General features: G+C 35.1%; 9 non-coding genes across 9 annotated transcripts; all 9 read right to left on the reverse strand.

The window, feature by feature from the left end:
* Positions 1-1,817: 1,817 nt before the first annotated feature.
* TRNAN-GUU (transfer RNA asparagine (anticodon GUU)) lies at positions 1,818-1,891 on the reverse strand. Its single transcript has one exon. It is a non-coding gene; the product is annotated as a tRNA-Asn (tRNA).
* A 1,481-nt stretch (positions 1,892-3,372) lies between these two features.
* Positions 3,373-3,446, reverse strand: TRNAN-GUU (transfer RNA asparagine (anticodon GUU)). Its single transcript has one exon. It is a non-coding gene; the product is annotated as a tRNA-Asn (tRNA).
* Positions 3,447-4,356: 910 nt separating this feature from the next.
* TRNAN-GUU (transfer RNA asparagine (anticodon GUU)) lies at positions 4,357-4,430 on the reverse strand. Its single transcript has one exon. It is a non-coding gene; the product is annotated as a tRNA-Asn (tRNA).
* A 1,872-nt stretch (positions 4,431-6,302) lies between these two features.
* On the reverse strand, positions 6,303-6,376 carry TRNAN-GUU (transfer RNA asparagine (anticodon GUU)). Its single transcript has one exon. It is a non-coding gene; the product is annotated as a tRNA-Asn (tRNA).
* Positions 6,377-9,232: 2,856 nt separating this feature from the next.
* TRNAN-GUU (transfer RNA asparagine (anticodon GUU)) lies at positions 9,233-9,306 on the reverse strand. The gene has a single exon. It is a non-coding gene; the product is annotated as a tRNA-Asn (tRNA).
* A 911-nt stretch (positions 9,307-10,217) lies between these two features.
* Positions 10,218-10,291, reverse strand: TRNAN-GUU (transfer RNA asparagine (anticodon GUU)). Its single transcript has one exon. It is a non-coding gene; the product is annotated as a tRNA-Asn (tRNA).
* Positions 10,292-12,162: 1,871 nt separating this feature from the next.
* On the reverse strand, positions 12,163-12,236 carry TRNAN-GUU (transfer RNA asparagine (anticodon GUU)). Its single transcript has one exon. It is a non-coding gene; the product is annotated as a tRNA-Asn (tRNA).
* Positions 12,237-14,097: 1,861 nt separating this feature from the next.
* TRNAN-GUU (transfer RNA asparagine (anticodon GUU)) lies at positions 14,098-14,171 on the reverse strand. The gene has a single exon. It is a non-coding gene; the product is annotated as a tRNA-Asn (tRNA).
* Positions 14,172-16,032: 1,861 nt separating this feature from the next.
* Positions 16,033-16,106, reverse strand: TRNAN-GUU (transfer RNA asparagine (anticodon GUU)). The gene has a single exon. It is a non-coding gene; the product is annotated as a tRNA-Asn (tRNA).
* Positions 16,107-17,652: the final 1,546 nt, after the last annotated feature.

The following is a 17,652-nucleotide window of genomic DNA, read 5'->3' on the forward strand; positions in this document are numbered from 1 at the left end:
TAAAAATGATTTATTGAAATATGTGTAAAAGGCCAACATCTGGAGATCTTTTGTAAAACTCTTCCTCCATTAAAGAACAAAAAATCAAATTGGTACTTTCTTGTCAAGAGGTAAGCTTTCAGGAGCTGAAGCTGTTTATATGATTAGCAGAGTGGCGCAGCGGAAGCGTGCTGGGCCCATAACCCAGAGGTCGATGGATCGAAACCATCCTCTGCTATCTTTGTTTTTTTTATAATTATTTGTTGATTAAACCAATACAAAACTGAGATTAATATTTTGGCTCAGTTCTATCTTTTTTATTATGTTAAAAAAGAGATTTAGTAAAACTGTTCATCCATTAAAGAACAAAGAAACACATTGGTACAAACACTAAAATGTGCTTCAATGGTTTCCTAAAAACTTACCTAATTAACTACTTTTAAGAGGAATTGTATCAGAGAAGTCTAGATATACTGCATAACAAGAGGTGGTTTTATATTTTAACTTGTCTACCTAAGGTTCTTCAAAATATGATCACAAGGTCAAAAATATCCCTGGGTGGGATTAAACCACAAACCTTTGAGATAGAAACCAAATGTGCTGACTGATTGTTCCAAGTCAACAAAATAAGACTAGATTCAAGTTAGTACCATAAAAAAATTCCTAGACATAGATTTAATAGTCATTATTTTAAAGAGCTTTTGTAAGATTCTTTATCTACTGAAGAACAGAGGAGAAACATTGGTACTTTCTGATGAAGAGTGAAGCTTTCAGGAGCTTCTGTGACTTAAGATCAGGAACACTATACCACAAGAGGTGATTTAATGTTTTAACTTGTCAACATCTAGTTCTCCAAAATGTGACCAAAAAGTCGATTACGTCCCTGGGTGGGATTGAACCCCCAACCTTTCGGTTAACAGCCAAACGCGCTAACCGATTGCGCCACAGAGACCCCTCTAAAGTTGTATCAAATTAGTGATCTAAAAATGATTTATTGAAATATGTGTAAAAGGCCAACATCTGGAGATCTTTTGTAAAACTCTTCCTCCATTAAAGAACAAAAAATCAAATTGGTACTTTCTTGTCAAGAGGTAAGCTTTCAGGAGCTGAAGCTGTTTATATGATTAGCAGAGTGGCGCAGCGGAAGCGTGCTGGGCCCATAACCCAGAGGTCGATGGATCGAAACCATCCTCTGCTATCTTTGTTTTTTTTATAATTATTTGTTGATTAAACCAATACAAAACTGAGATTAATATTTTGGCTCAGTTCTATCTTTTTTATTATGTTAAAAAAGAGATTTAGTAAAACTGTTCATCCATTAAAGAACAAAGAAACACATTGGTACAAACACTAAAATGTGCTTCAATGGTTTCCTAAAAACTTACCTAATTAACTACTTTTAAGAGGAATTGTATCAGAGAAGTCTAGATATACTGCATAACAAGAGGTGGTTTTATATTTTAACTTGTCTACCTAAGGTTCTTCAAAATATGATCACAAGGTCAAAAATATCCCTGGGTGGGATTAAACCACAAACCTTTGAGATAGAAACCAAATGTGCTGACTGATTGTTCCAAGTCAACAAAATAAGACTAGATTCAAGTTAGTACCATAAAAAAATTCCTAGACATAGATTTAATAGTCATTATTTTAAAGAGCTTTTGTAAGATTCTTTATCTACTGAAGAACAGAGGAGAAACATTGGTACTTTCTGATGAAGAGTGAAGCTTTCAGGAGCTTCTGTGACTTAAGATCAGGAACACTATACCACAAGAGGTGATTTAATGTTTTAACTTGTCAACATCTAGTTCTCCAAAATGTGACCAAAAAGTCAATTACGTCCCTGGGTGGGATTGAACCACCAACCTTTCGGTTAACAGCCGAACGCGCTAACCGATTGCGCCACAGAGACCCCTCTAAAGTTGTATCAAATTAGTGATCTAAAAATGATTTATTGAAATATGTGTAAAATGCCAACATCTGGAGATCTTTTGTAAAACTCTTCCTCCGTTGAAGAACAAAAAAAAACAAATTGGTACTTTCTTGTCAAGAGGTAAGCTTTCAGGAGCTGAAGCTGTGTATATGATTAGCAGAGTGGCGCAGCGGAAGCGTGCTGGGCCCATAACCCAGAGGTCGATGGATCGAAACCATCCTCTGCTATCTTTGTTTTTTATAATTATTTGTTGATTAAACCAATACAAAACTGAGATTAATATTTTGGCTCAGTTCTATCTTTTTTATTATGTTAAAAAAGAGATTTAGTAAAACTGTTCATCCATTAAAGAACAAAGAAACACATTGGTACAAACACTAAAATGTGCTTCAATGGTTTCCTAAAAACTTACCTAATTAACTACTTTTAAGAGGAATTGTATCAGAGAAGTCTAGATATACTGCATAACAAGAGGTGGTTTTATGTGTTATACTGCATAATAAGAGGTGGTTTTAACTTGTCTACCTAAGGTTCTTCAAAATATGATCACAAGGTCAAAAATATCCCTTGGTGGGATTAAACCACAAACCTTTGAGATAGAAACCAAATGTGCTGACTGATTGTTCCAAGTCAACAAAATAAGACTAGATTCAAGTTAGTACCATAAAAAAATTCCTAGACATAGATTTAATAGTCATTATTTTAAAGAGCTTTTGTAAGATTCTTTATCTACTGAAGAACAGAGGAGAAACATTGGTACTTTCTGATGAAGAGTGAAGCTTTCAGGAGCTTCTGTGACTTAAGATCAGGAACACTATACCACAAGAGGTGATTTAATGTTTTAACTTGTCAACATCTAGTTCTCCAAAATGTGACCAAAAAGTCGATTACGTCCCTGGGTGGGATTGAACCCCCAACCTTTCGGTTAACAGCCAAACGCGCTAACCGATTGCGCCACAGAGACCCCTCTAAAGTTGTATCAAATTAGTGATCTAAAAATGATTTATTGAAATATGTGTAAAAGGCCAACATCTGGAGATCTTTTGTAAAACTCTTCCTCCATTAAAGAACAAAAAATCAAATTGGTACTTTCTTGTCAAGAGGTAAGCTTTCAGGAGCTGAAGCTGTTTATATGATTAGCAGAGTGGCGCAGCGGAAGCGTGCTGGGCCCATAACCCAGAGGTCGATGGATCGAAACCATCCTCTGCTATCTTTGTTTTTTTATAATTATTTGTTGATTAAACCAATACAAAACTGAGATTAATATTTTGGCTCAGTTCTATCTTTTTTATTATGTTAAAAAAGAGATTTAGTAAAACTGTTCATCCATTAAAGAACAAAGAAACACATTGGTACAAACACTAAAATGTGCTTCAATGGTTTCCTAAAAACTTACCTAATTAACTACTTTTAAGAGGAATTGTATCAGAGAAGTCTAGATATACTGCAAAAGTAGATTACGTCCCTGGGTGGGATTGAACCACCAACCTTTCGGTTAACAGCCGAACGCGCTAACCGATTGCGCCACAGAGACCCCTCTAAAGTTGTATCAAATTAGTGATCTAAAAATGATTTATTGAAATATGTGTAAAAGGCCAACATCTGGAGATCTTTTGTAAAACTCTTCCTCCATTAAAGAACAAAAAATCAAATTGGTACTTTCTTGTCAAGAGGTAAGCTTTCAGGAGCTGAAGCTGTTTATATGATTAGCAGAGTGGCGCAGCGGAAGCGTGTTGGGCCCATAACCCAGAGGTCGATGGATCGAAACCATCCTCTGCTATCTTTGTTTTTTTATAATTATTTGTTGATTAAACCAATACAAAACTGAGATTAATATTTTGGCTCAGTTCTATCTTTTTTATTATGTTAAAAAAGAGATTTAGTAAAACTGTTCATCCATTAAAGAACAAAGAAACACATTGGTACAAACACTAAAATGTGCTTCAATGGTTTCCTAAAAACTTACCTAATTAACTACTTTTAAGAGGAATTGTATCAGAGAAGTCTAGATATACTGCATAACAAGAGGTGGTTTTATGTGTTATACTGCATAACAAGAGGTGGTTTTAACTTGTCTACCTAAGGTTCTTCAAAATATGATCACAAGGTCAAAAATATCCCTTGGTGGGATTAAACCACAAACCTTTGAGATAGAAACCAAATGTGCTGACTGATTGTTCCAAGTCAACAAAATAAGACTAGATTCAAGTTAGTACCATAAAGAAATTCCTAGACATAGATTTAATAGTCATTATTTTAAAGAACTTTTGTAAGATTCTTTATCTACTGAAGAACAGAGGAGAAACATTGGTACTTTCTGATGAAGAGTGAAGCTTTCAGGAGCTTCTGTGACTTAAGATCAGGAACACTATACCACAAGAGGTGATTTAATGTTTTAACTTGTCAACATCTAGTTCTCCAAAATGTGACCAAAAAGTCGATTACGTCCCTGGGTGGGATTGAACCACCAACCTTTCGGTTAACAGCCGAACGCGCTAACCGATTGCGCCACAGAGACCCCCCTAAAGTTGTATCAAATTAGTGATCTAAAAATGATTTATTGAAATATGTGTAAAATGCCAACATCTGGAGATCTTTTGTAAAACTCTTCCTCCGTTGAAGAACAAAAAAAAACAAATTGGTACTTTCTTGTCAAGAGGTAAGCTTTCAGGAGCTGAAGCTGTGTATATGATTAGCAGAGTGGCGCAGCGGACGCGTGCTGGGCCCATAACCCAGAGGTCGATGGATCGAAACCATCCTCTGCTATCTTTGTTTTTTTATAATTATTTGTTGATTAAACCAATACAAAACTGAGATTAATATTTTGGCTCAGTTCTATCTTTTTTATTATGTTAAAAAAGAGATTTAGTAAAACTGTTCATCCATTAAAGAACAAAGAAACACATTGGTACAAACACTAAAATGTGCTTCAATGGTTTCCTAAAAACTTACCTAATTAACTACTTTTAAGAGGAATTGTATCAGAGAAGTCTAGATATACTGCATAACAAGAGGTGGTTTTATGTGTTATACTGCATAACAAGAGGTGGTTTTAACTTGTCTACCTAAGGTTCTTCAAAATATGATCACAAGGTCAAAAATATCCCTTGGTGGGATTAAACCACAAACCTTTGAGATAGAAACCAAATGTGCTGACTGATTGTTCCAAGTCAACAAAATAAGACTAGATTCAAGTTAGTACCATAAAAAAAATCCTAGACATAGATTTAATAGTCATTATTTTAAAGAGCTTTTGTAAGATTCTTTATCTACTGAAGAACAGAGGAGAAACATTGGTACTTTCTGATGAAGAGTGAAGCTTTCAGGAGCTTCTGTGACTTAAGATCAGGAACACTATACCACAAGAGGTGATTTAATGTTTTAACTTGTCAACATCTAGTTCTCCAAAATGTGACCAAAAAGTCGATTACGTCCCTGGGTGGGATTGAACCCCCAACCTTTCGGTTAACAGCCAAACGCGCTAACCGATTGCGCCACAGAGACCCCTCTAAAGTTGTATCAAATTAGTGATCTAAAAATGATTTATTGAAATATGTGTAAAAGGCCAACATCTGGAGATCTTTTGTAAAACTCTTCCTCCATTAAAGAACAAAAAATCAAATTGGTACTTTCTTGTCAAGAGGTAAGCTTTCAGGAGCTGAAGCTGTTTATATGATTAGCAGAGTGGCGCAGCGGAAGCGTGCTGGGCCCATAACCCAGAGGTCGATGGATCGAAACCATCCTCTGCTATCTTTGTTTTTTTTATAATTATTTGTTGATTAAACCAATACAAAACTGAGATTAATATTTTGGCTCAGTTCTATCTTTTTTATTATGTTAAAAAAGAGATTTAGTAAAACTGTTCATCCATTAAAGAACAAAGAAACACATTGGTACAAACACTAAAATGTGCTTCAATGGTTTCCTAAAAACTTACCTAATTAACTACTTTTAAGAGGAATTGTATCAGAGAAGTCTAGATATACTGCATAACAAGAGGTGGTTTTATATTTTAACTTGTCTACCTAAGGTTCTTCAAAATATGATCACAAGGTCAAAAATATCCCTGGGTGGGATTAAACCACAAACCTTTGAGATAGAAACCAAATGTGCTGACTGATTGTTCCAAGTCAACAAAATAAGACTAGATTCAAGTTAGTACCATAAAAAAATTCCTAGACATAGATTTAATAGTCATTATTTTAAAGAGCTTTTGTAAGATTCTTTATCTACTGAAGAACAGAGGAGAAACATTGGTACTTTCTGATGAAGAGTGAAGCTTTCAGGAGCTTCTGTGACTTAAGATCAGGAACACTATACCACAAGAGGTGATTTAATGTTTTAACTTGTCAACATCTAGTTCTCCAAAATGTGACCAAAAAGTCAATTACGTCCCTGGGTGGGATTGAACCACCAACCTTTCGGTTAACAGCCGAACGCGCTAACCGATTGCGCCACAGAGACCCCTCTAAAGTTGTATCAAATTAGTGATCTAAAAATGATTTATTGAAATATGTGTAAAATGCCAACATCTGGAGATCTTTTGTAAAACTCTTCCTCCGTTGAAGAACAAAAAAAAACAAATTGGTACTTTCTTGTCAAGAGGTAAGCTTTCAGGAGCTGAAGCTGTGTATATGATTAGCAGAGTGGCGCAGCGGAAGCGTGCTGGGCCCATAACCCAGAGGTCGATGGATCGAAACCATCCTCTGCTATCTTTGTTTTTTATAATTATTTGTTGATTAAACCAATACAAAACTGAGATTAATATTTTGGCTCAGTTCTATCTTTTTTATTATGTTAAAAAAGAGATTTAGTAAAACTGTTCATCCATTAAAGAACAAAGAAACACATTGGTACAAACACTAAAATGTGCTTCAATGGTTTCCTAAAAACTTACCTAATTAACTACTTTTAAGAGGAATTGTATCAGAGAAGTCTAGATATACTGCATAACAAGAGGTGGTTTTATGTGTTATACTGCATAATAAGAGGTGGTTTTAACTTGTCTACCTAAGGTTCTTCAAAATATGATCACAAGGTCAAAAATATCCCTTGGTGGGATTAAACCACAAACCTTTGAGATAGAAACCAAATGTGCTGACTGATTGTTCCAAGTCAACAAAATAAGACTAGATTCAAGTTAGTACCATAAAAAAATTCCTAGACATAGATTTAATAGTCATTATTTTAAAGAGCTTTTGTAAGATTCTTTATCTACTGAAGAACAGAGGAGAAACATTGGTACTTTCTGATGAAGAGTGAAGCTTTCAGGAGCTTCTGTGACTTAAGATCAGGAACACTATACCACAAGAGGTGATTTAATGTTTTAACTTGTCAACATCTAGTTCTCCAAAATGTGACCAAAAAGTCGATTACGTCCCTGGGTGGGATTGAACCCCCAACCTTTCGGTTAACAGCCAAACGCGCTAACCGATTGCGCCACAGAGACCCCTCTAAAGTTGTATCAAATTAGTGATCTAAAAATGATTTATTGAAATATGTGTAAAAGGCCAACATCTGGAGATCTTTTGTAAAACTCTTCCTCCATTAAAGAACAAAAAATCAAATTGGTACTTTCTTGTCAAGAGGTAAGCTTTCAGGAGCTGAAGCTGTTTATATGATTAGCAGAGTGGCGCAGCGGAAGCGTGCTGGGCCCATAACCCAGAGGTCGATGGATCGAAACCATCCTCTGCTATCTTTGTTTTTTTTATAATTATTTGTTGATTAAACCAATACAAAACTGAGATTAATATTTTGGCTCAGTTCTATCTTTTTTATTATGTTAAAAAAGAGATTTAGTAAAACTGTTCATCCATTAAAGAACAAAGAAACACATTGGTACAAACACTAAAATGTGCTTCAATGGTTTCCTAAAAACTTACCTAATTAACTACTTTTAAGAGGAATTGTATCAGAGAAGTCTAGATATACTGCATAACAAGAGGTGGTTTTATGTGTTATACTGCATAACAAGAGGTGGTTTTAACTTGTCTACCTAAGGTTCTTCAAAATATGATCACAAGGTCAAAAATATCCCTTGGTGGGATTAAACCACAAACCTTTGAGATAGAAACCAAATGTGCTGACTGATTGTTCCAAGTCAACAAAATAAGACTAGATTCAAGTTAGTACCATAAAAAAAATCCTAGACATAGATTTAATAGTCATTATTTTAAAGAGCTTTTGTAAGATTCTTTATCTACTGAAGAACAGAGGAGAAACATTGGTACTTTCTGATGAAGAGTGAAGCTTTCAGGAGCTTCTGTGACTTAAGATCAGGAACACTATACCACAAGAGGTGATTTAATGTTTTAACTTGTCAACATCTAGTTCTCCAAAATGTGACCAAAAAGTCGATTACGTCCCTGGGTGGGATTGAACCCCCAACCTTTCGGTTAACAGCCAAACGCGCTAACCGATTGCGCCACAGAGACCCCTCTAAAGTTGTATCAAATTAGTGATCTAAAAATGATTTATTGAAATATGTGTAAAAGGCCAACATCTGGAGATCTTTTGTAAAACTCTTCCTCCATTAAAGAACAAAAAATCAAATTGGTACTTTCTTGTCAAGAGGTAAGCTTTCAGGAGCTGAAGCTGTTTATATGATTAGCAGAGTGGCGCAGCGGAAGCGTGCTGGGCCCATAACCCAGAGGTCGATGGATCGAAACCATCCTCTGCTATCTTTGTTTTTTTTATAATTATTTGTTGATTAAACCAATACAAAACTGAGATTAATATTTTGGCTCAGTTCTATCTTTTTTATTATGTTAAAAAAGAGATTTAGTAAAACTGTTCATCCATTAAAGAACAAAGAAACACATTGGTACAAACACTAAAATGTGCTTCAATGGTTTCCTAAAAACTTACCTAATTAACTACTTTTAAGAGGAATTGTATCAGAGAAGTCTAGATATACTGCATAACAAGAGGTGGTTTTATATTTTAACTTGTCTACCTAAGGTTCTTCAAAATATGATCACAAGGTCAAAAATATCCCTGGGTGGGATTAAACCACAAACCTTTGAGATAGAAACCAAATGTGCTGACTGATTGTTCCAAGTCAACAAAATAAGACTAGATTCAAGTTAGTACCATAAAAAAATTCCTAGACATAGATTTAATAGTCATTATTTTAAAGAGCTTTTGTAAGATTCTTTATCTACTGAAGAACAGAGGAGAAACATTGGTACTTTCTGATGAAGAGTGAAGCTTTCAGGAGCTTCTGTGACTTAAGATCAGGAACACTATACCACAAGAGGTGATTTAATGTTTTAACTTGTCAACATCTAGTTCTCCAAAATGTGACCAAAAAGTCAATTACGTCCCTGGGTGGGATTGAACCACCAACCTTTCGGTTAACAGCCGAACGCGCTAACCGATTGCGCCACAGAGACCCCTCTAAAGTTGTATCAAATTAGTGATCTAAAAATGATTTATTGAAATATGTGTAAAATGCCAACATCTGGAGATCTTTTGTAAAACTCTTCCTCCGTTGAAGAACAAAAAAAAACAAATTGGTACTTTCTTGTCAAGAGGTAAGCTTTCAGGAGCTGAAGCTGTGTATATGATTAGCAGAGTGGCGCAGCGGAAGCGTGCTGGGCCCATAACCCAGAGGTCGATGGATCGAAACCATTCTCTGCTATCTTTGTTTTTTATAATTATTTGTTGATTAAACCAATACAAAACTGAGATTAATATTTTGGCTCAGTTCTATCTTTTTTATTATGTTAAAAAAGAGATTTAGTAAAACTGTTCATCCATTAAAGAACAAAGAAACACATTGGTACAAACACTAAAATGTGCTTCAATGGTTTCCTAAAAACTTACCTAATTAACTACTTTTAAGAGGAATTGTATCAGAGAAGTCTAGATATACTGCATAACAAGAGGTGGTTTTATGTGTTATACTGCATAATAAGAGGTGGTTTTAACTTGTCTACCTAAGGTTCTTCAAAATATGATCACAAGGTCAAAAATATCCCTTGGTGGGATTAAACCACAAACCTTTGAGATAGAAACCAAATGTGCTGACTGATTGTTCCAAGTCAACAAAATAAGACTAGATTCAAGTTAGTACCATAAAAAAATTCCTAGACATAGATTTAATAGTCATTATTTTAAAGAGCTTTTGTAAGATTCTTTATCTACTGAAGAACAGAGGAGAAACATTGGTACTTTCTGATGAAGAGTGAAGCTTTCAGGAGCTTCTGTGACTTAAGATCAGGAACACTATACCACAAGAGGTGATTTAATGTTTTAACTTGTCAACATCTAGTTCTCCAAAATGTGACCAAAAAGTCAATTACGTCCCTGGGTGGGATTGAACCACCAACCTTTCGGTTAACAGCCGAACGCGCTAACCGATTGCGCCACAGAGACCCCTCTAAAGTTGTATCAAATTAGTGATCTAAAAATGATTTATTGAAATATGTGTAAAATGCCAACATCTGGAGATCTTTTGTAAAACTCTTCCTCCGTTGAAGAACAAAAAAAAACAAATTGGTACTTTCTTGTCAAGAGGTAAGCTTTCAGGAGCTGAAGCTGTGTATATGATTAGCAGAGTGGCGCAGCGGAAGCGTGCTGGGCCCATAACCCAGAGGTCGATGGATCGAAACCATCCTCTGCTATCTTTGTTTTTTATAATTATTTGTTGATTAAACCAATACAAAACTGAGATTAATATTTTGGCTCAGTTCTATCTTTTTTATTATGTTAAAAAAGAGATTTAGTAAAACTGTTCATCCATTAAAGAACAAAGAAACACATTGGTACAAACACTAAAATGTGCTTCAATGGTTTCCTAAAAACTTACCTAATTAACTACTTTTAAGAGGAATTGTATCAGAGAAGTCTAGATATACTGCATAACAAGAGGTGGTTTTATGTGTTATACTGCATAATAAGAGGTGGTTTTAACTTGTCTACCTAAGGTTCTTCAAAATATGATCACAAGGTCAAAAATATCCCTTGGTGGGATTAAACCACAAACCTTTGAGATAGAAACCAAATGTGCTGACTGATTGTTCCAAGTCAACAAAATAAGACTAGATTCAAGTTAGTACCATAAAAAAATTCCTAGACATAGATTTAATAGTCATTATTTTAAAGAGCTTTTGTAAGATTCTTTATCTACTGAAGAACAGAGGAGAAACATTGGTACTTTCTGATGAAGAGTGAAGCTTTCAGGAGCTTCTGTGACTTAAGATCAGGAACACTATACCACAAGAGGTGATTTAATGTTTTAACTTGTCAACATCTAGTTCTCCAAAATGTGACCAAAAAGTCGATTACGTCCCTGGGTGGGATTGAACCCCCAACCTTTCGGTTAACAGCCAAACGCGCTAACCGATTGCGCCACAGAGACCCCTCTAAAGTTGTATCAAATTAGTGATCTAAAAATGATTTATTGAAATATGTGTAAAAGGCCAACATCTGGAGATCTTTTGTAAAACTCTTCCTCCATTAAAGAACAAAAAATCAAATTGGTACTTTCTTGTCAAGAGGTAAGCTTTCAGGAGCTGAAGCTGTTTATATGATTAGCAGAGTGGCGCAGCGGAAGCGTGCTGGGCCCATAACCCAGAGGTCGATGGATCGAAACCATCCTCTGCTATCTTTGTTTTTTTTATAATTATTTGTTGATTAAACCAATACAAAACTGAGATTAATATTTTGGCTCAGTTCTATCTTTTTTATTATGTTAAAAAAGAGATTTAGTAAAACTGTTCATCCATTAAAGAACAAAGAAACACATTGGTACAAACACTAAAATGTGCTTCAATGGTTTCCTAAAAACTTACCTAATTAACTACTTTTAAGAGGAATTGTATCAGAGAAGTCTAGATATACTGCATAACAAGAGGTGGTTTTATATTTTAACTTGTCTACCTAAGGTTCTTCAAAATATGATCACAAGGTCAAAAATATCCCTGGGTGGGATTAAACCACAAACCTTTGAGATAGAAACCAAATGTGCTGACTGATTGTTCCAAGTCAACAAAATAAGACTAGATTCAAGTTAGTACCATAAAAAAATTCCTAGACATAGATTTAATAGTCATTATTTTAAAGAGCTTTTGTAAGATTCTTTATCTACTGAAGAACAGAGGAGAAACATTGGTACTTTCTGATGAAGAGTGAAGCTTTCAGGAGCTTCTGTGACTTAAGATCGGGAACACTATACCACAAGAGGTGATTTAATGTTTTAACTTGTCAACATCTAGTTCTCCAAAATGTGACCAAAAAGTCAATTACGTCCCTGGGTGGGATTGAACCACCAACCTTTCGGTTAACAGCCGAACGCGCTAACCGATTGCGCCACAGAGACCCCTCTAAAGTTGTATCAAATTAGTGATCTAAAAATGATTTATTGAAATATGTGTAAAATGCCAACATCTGGAGATCTTTTGTAAAACTCTTCCTCCGTTGAAGAACAAAAAAAAACAAATTGGTACTTTCTTGTCAAGAGGTAAGCTTTCAGGAGCTGAAGCTGTGTATATGATTAGCAGAGTGGCGCAGCGGAAGCGTGCTGGGCCCATAACCCAGAGGTCGATGGATCGAAACCATCCTCTGCTATCTTTGTTTTTTATAATTATTTGTTGATTAAACCAATACAAAACTGAGATTAATATTTTGGCTCAGTTCTATCTTTTTTATTATGTTAAAAAAGAGATTTAGTAAAACTGTTCATCCATTAAAGAACAAAGAAACACATTGGTACAAACACTAAAATGTGCTTCAATGGTTTCCTAAAAACTTACCTAATTAACTACTTTTAAGAGGAATTGTATCAGAGAAGTCTAGATATACTGCATAACAAGAGGTGGTTTTATGTGTTATACTGCATAACAAGAGGTGGTTTTAACTTGTCTACCTAAGGTTCTTCAAAATATGATCACAAGGTCAAAAATATCCCTTGGTGGGATTAAACCACAAACCTTTGAGATAGAAACCAAATGTGCTGACTGATTGTTCCAAGTCAACAAAATAAGACTAGATTCAAGTTAGTACCATAAAAAAATTCCTAGACATAGATTTAATAGTCATTATTTTAAAGAGCTTTTGTAAGATTCTTTATCTACTGAAGAACAGAGGAGAAACATTGGTACTTTCTGATGAAGAGTGAAGCTTTCAGGAGCTTCTGTGACTTAAGATCAGGAACACTATACCACAAGAGGTGATTTAATGTTTTAACTTGTCAACATCTAGTTCTCCAAAATGTGACCAAAAAGTCGATTACGTCCCTGGGTGGGATTGAACCACCAACCTTTCAGTTAACAGCCGAACGTGCCACAGAGACCCCTCTAAAGTTGTATCAAATTAGTGATCTAAAAATGATTTATTGAAATATGTGTAAAAGGCCAACATCTGGGATCTTTTGTAAAACTCTTCCTCCATTGAAGAACAAAAAAACAAATTGGTACTTTCTTGTCAAGAGGTAAGCTTTCAGGAGCTGAACCTGTTTATATGATTAGCAGAGTGGCGCAGCGGAAGCGTGCTGGGCCCATAACCCAGAGGTCGATGGATCGAAACCATCCTCTGCTATCTTTGTTTTTTTTTTATAATTATTTGTTGATTAAACCAATACAAAACTGAGATTAATATTTTGGCTCAGTTCTATCTTTTTTATTATGTTAAAAAAGAGATTTAGTAAAACTGTTCATCCATTAAAGAACAAAGAAACACATTGGTACAAACACTAAAATGTGCTTCAATGGTTTCCTAAAAAACTTACCTAATTAACTACTTTTAAGAGGAATTGTATCAGAGAAGTCTAGATATACTGCATAACAAGAGGTGGTTTTATGTTTTAACTTGTCTACCTAAGGTTCTTCAAAATATGATCACAAGGTCAAAAATATCCCTGGGTGGGATTAAACCACAAACCTTTGAGATAGAAACCAAATGTGCTGACTGTTTGTTCCAAGTCAACGAAATAAGACTAGATTCAAGTTAGTACCATAAAAAAAATTCCTAGACATAGATTTAATAGTCATTATTTTAAAGAGCTTTTGTAAGATTCTTTATCTACTGAAGAACAGAGGAGAAACATTGGTACTTTCTGATGAAGAGTGAAGCTTTCAGGAGCTTCTGTGACTTAAGATCAGGAACACTATACCACAAGAGGTGATTTAATGTTTTAACTTGTCAACATCTAGTTCTCCAAAATGTGACCAAAAAGTCAATTACGTCCCTGGGTGGGATTGAACCACCAACCTTTCGGTTAACAGCCGAACGCGCTAACCGATTGCGCCACAGAGACCCCTCTAAAGTTGTATCAAATTAGTGATCTAAAAATGATTTATTGAAATATGTGTAAAATGCCAACATCTGGAGATCTTTTGTAAAACTCTTCCTCCGTTGAAGAACAAAAAAAAACAAATTGGTACTTTCTTGTCAAGAGGTAAGCTTTCAGGAGCTGAAGCTGTGTATATGATTAGCAGAGTGGCGCAGCGGAAGCGTGCTGGGCCCATAACCCAGAGGTCGATGGATCGAAACCATCCTCTGCTATCTTTGTTTTTTATAATTATTTGTTGATTAAACCAATACAAAACTGAGATTAATATTTTGGCTCAGTTCTATCTTTTTTATTATGTTAAAAAAGAGATTTAGTAAAACTGTTCATCCATTAAAGAACAAAGAAACACATTGGTACAAACACTAAAATGTGCTTCAATGGTTTCCTAAAAACTTACCTAATTAACTACTTTTAAGAGGAATTGTATCAGAGAAGTCTAGATATACTGCATAACAAGAGGTGGTTTTATGTGTTATACTGCATAACAAGAGGTGGTTTTAACTTGTCTACCTAAGGTTCTTCAAAATATGATCACAAGGTCAAAAATATCCCTTGGTGGGATTAAACCACAAACCTTTGAGATAGAAACCAAATGTGCTGACTGATTGTTCCAAGTCAACAAAATAAGACTAGATTCAAGTTAGTACCATAAAAAAATTCCTAGACATAGATTTAATAGTCATTATTTTAAAGAGCTTTTGTAAGATTCTTTATCTACTGAAGAACAGAGGAGAAACATTGGTACTTTCTGATGAAGAGTGAAGCTTTCAGGAGCTTCTGTGACTTAAGATCAGGAACACTATACCACAAGAGGTGATTTAATGTTTTAACTTGTCAACATCTAGTTCTCCAAAATGTGACCAAAAAGTCGATTACGTCCCTGGGTGGGATTGAACCACCAACCTTTCAGTTAACAGCCGAACGTGCCACAGAGACCCCTCTAAAGTTGTATCAAATTAGTGATCTAAAAATGATTTATTGAAATATGTGTAAAAGGCCAACATCTGGGATCTTTTGTAAAACTCTTCCTCCATTGAAGAACAAAAAAACAAATTGGTACTTTCTTGTCAAGAGGTAAGCTTTCAGGAGCTGAACCTGTTTATATGATTAGCAGAGTGGCGCAGCGGAAGCGTGCTGGGCCCATAACCCAGAGGTCGATGGATCGAAACCATCCTCTGCTATCTTTGTTTTTTTTTTATAATTATTTGTTGATTAAACCAATACAAAACTGAGATTAATATTTTGGCTCAGTTCTATCTTTTTTATTATGTTAAAAAAGAGATTTAGTAAAACTGTTCATCCATTAAAGAACAAAGAAACACATTGGTACAAACACTAAAATGTGCTTCAATGGTTTCCTAAAAAACTTACCTAATTAACTACTTTTAAGAGGAATTGTATCAGAGAAGTCTAGATATACTGCATAACAAGAGGTGGTTTTATGTTTTAACTTGTCTACCTAAGGTTCTTCAAAATATGATCACAAGGTCAAAAATATCCCTGGGTGGGATTAAACCACAAACCTTTGAGATAGAAACCAAATGTGCTGACTGTTTGTTCCAAGTCAACGAAATAAGACTAGATTCAAGTTAGTACCATAAAAAAAATTCCTAGACATAGATTTAATAGTCATTATTTTAAAGAGCTTTTGTAAGATTCTTTATCTACTGAAGAACAGAGGAGAAACATTGGTACTTTCTGATGAAGAGTGAAGCTTTCAGGAGCTTCTGTGACTTAAGATCAGGAACACTATACCACAAGAGGTGATTTAATTTTTTAACTTGTCAACATCTAGTTCTCCAAAATGTGACCAAAAAGTCGATTACGTCCCTGGGTGGGATTGAACCACCAACCTTTCGGTTAACAGCCGAACGCGCTAACCGATTGCGCCACAGAGACCCCTCTAAAGTTGTATCAAATTAGTGATCTAAAACTGATTTATTGAAATATGTGTAAAATGCCAACATCTGGAGATCTTTTGAAAAACTCTTCCTCCGTTGAAGAACAAAAAAAAACAAATTGGTACTTTCTTGTCAAGAGGTAAGCTTTCAGGAGCTGAAGCTGTGTATATGATTAGCAGAGTGGCGCAGCGGAAGCGTGCTGGGCCCATAACCCAGAGGTCGATGGATCGAAACCATCCTCTGCTATCTTTGTTTTTTTATAATTATTTGTTGATTAAACCAATACAAAACTGAGATTAATATTTTGGCTCAGTTCTATCTTTTTTATTATGTTAAAAAAGAGATTTAGTAAAACTGTTCATCCATTAAAGAACAAAGAAACACATTGGTACAAACACTAAAATGTGCTTCAATGGTTTCCTAAAAAACTTACCTAATTAACTACTTTTAAGAGGAATTGTATCAGAGAAGTCTAGATATACTGCATAACAAGAGGTGGTTTTATGTTTTAACTTGTCTACCTAAGGTTCTTCAAAATATGATCACAAGGTCAAAAATATCCCTGGGTGGGATTAAACCACAAACCTTTGAGATAGAAACCAAATGTGCTGACTGTTTGTTCCAAGTCAACAAAATAAGACTAGATTCAAGTTAGTACCATAAAAAAAATTCCTAGACATAGATTTAATAGTCATTATTTTAAAGAGCTTTTGTAAGATTCTTTATCTACTGAAGAACAGAGGAGAAACATTGGTACTTTCTGATGAAGAGTGAAGCTTTCAGGAGCTTCTGTGACTTAAGATCAGGAACACTATACCACAAGAGGTGATTTAATTTTTTAACTTGTCAACATCTAGTTCTCCAAAATGTGACCAAAAAGTCGATTACGTCCACGGGTGGGATTGAACCACCAACCTTTCGGTTAACAGCCGACCGCGCTAACCGATTGCGCCACAGAGACCCCTCTAAAGTTGTATCCAATTAGTGATCTAAAAATGATTTGTTGAAATATGTGTAAAATGCCAACATCTGGAGATCTTTTGTAAAACTCTTCCTCCGTTGAAGAACAAAAAAAAACAAATTGGTACTTTCTTGTCAAGAGGTAAGCTTTCAGGAGATGAAGCTGTGTATATGATTAGCAGAGTGGCGCAGCGGAAGCGTGCTGGGCCCATAACCCAGAGGTCGATGGATCGAAACCATCCTCTGCTATCTTTGTTTTTTATAATTATTTGTTGATTAAACCAATACAAAACTGAGATTAATATTTTGGCTCAGTTCTATCTTTTTTATTATGTTAAAAAAGAGATTTAGTAAAACTGTTCATCCATTAAAGAACAAAGAAACACATTGGTACAAACACTAAAATGTGCTTCAATGGTTTCCTAAAAACTTACCTAATTAACTACTTTTAAGAGGAATTGTATCAGAGAAGTCTAGATATACTGCATAACAAGAGGTGGTTTTATGTGTTATACTGCATAACAAGAGGTGGTTTTAACTTGTCTACCTAAGGTTCTTCAAAATATGATCACAAGGTCAAAAAT

Source organism: Crinia signifera, chromosome 3 (assembly GCF_055691185.1).
Source record: "Crinia signifera chromosome 3, ASM5569118v1, whole genome shotgun sequence".
Classification (NCBI taxonomy): domain Eukaryota; kingdom Metazoa; phylum Chordata; class Amphibia; order Anura; family Myobatrachidae; genus Crinia; species Crinia signifera.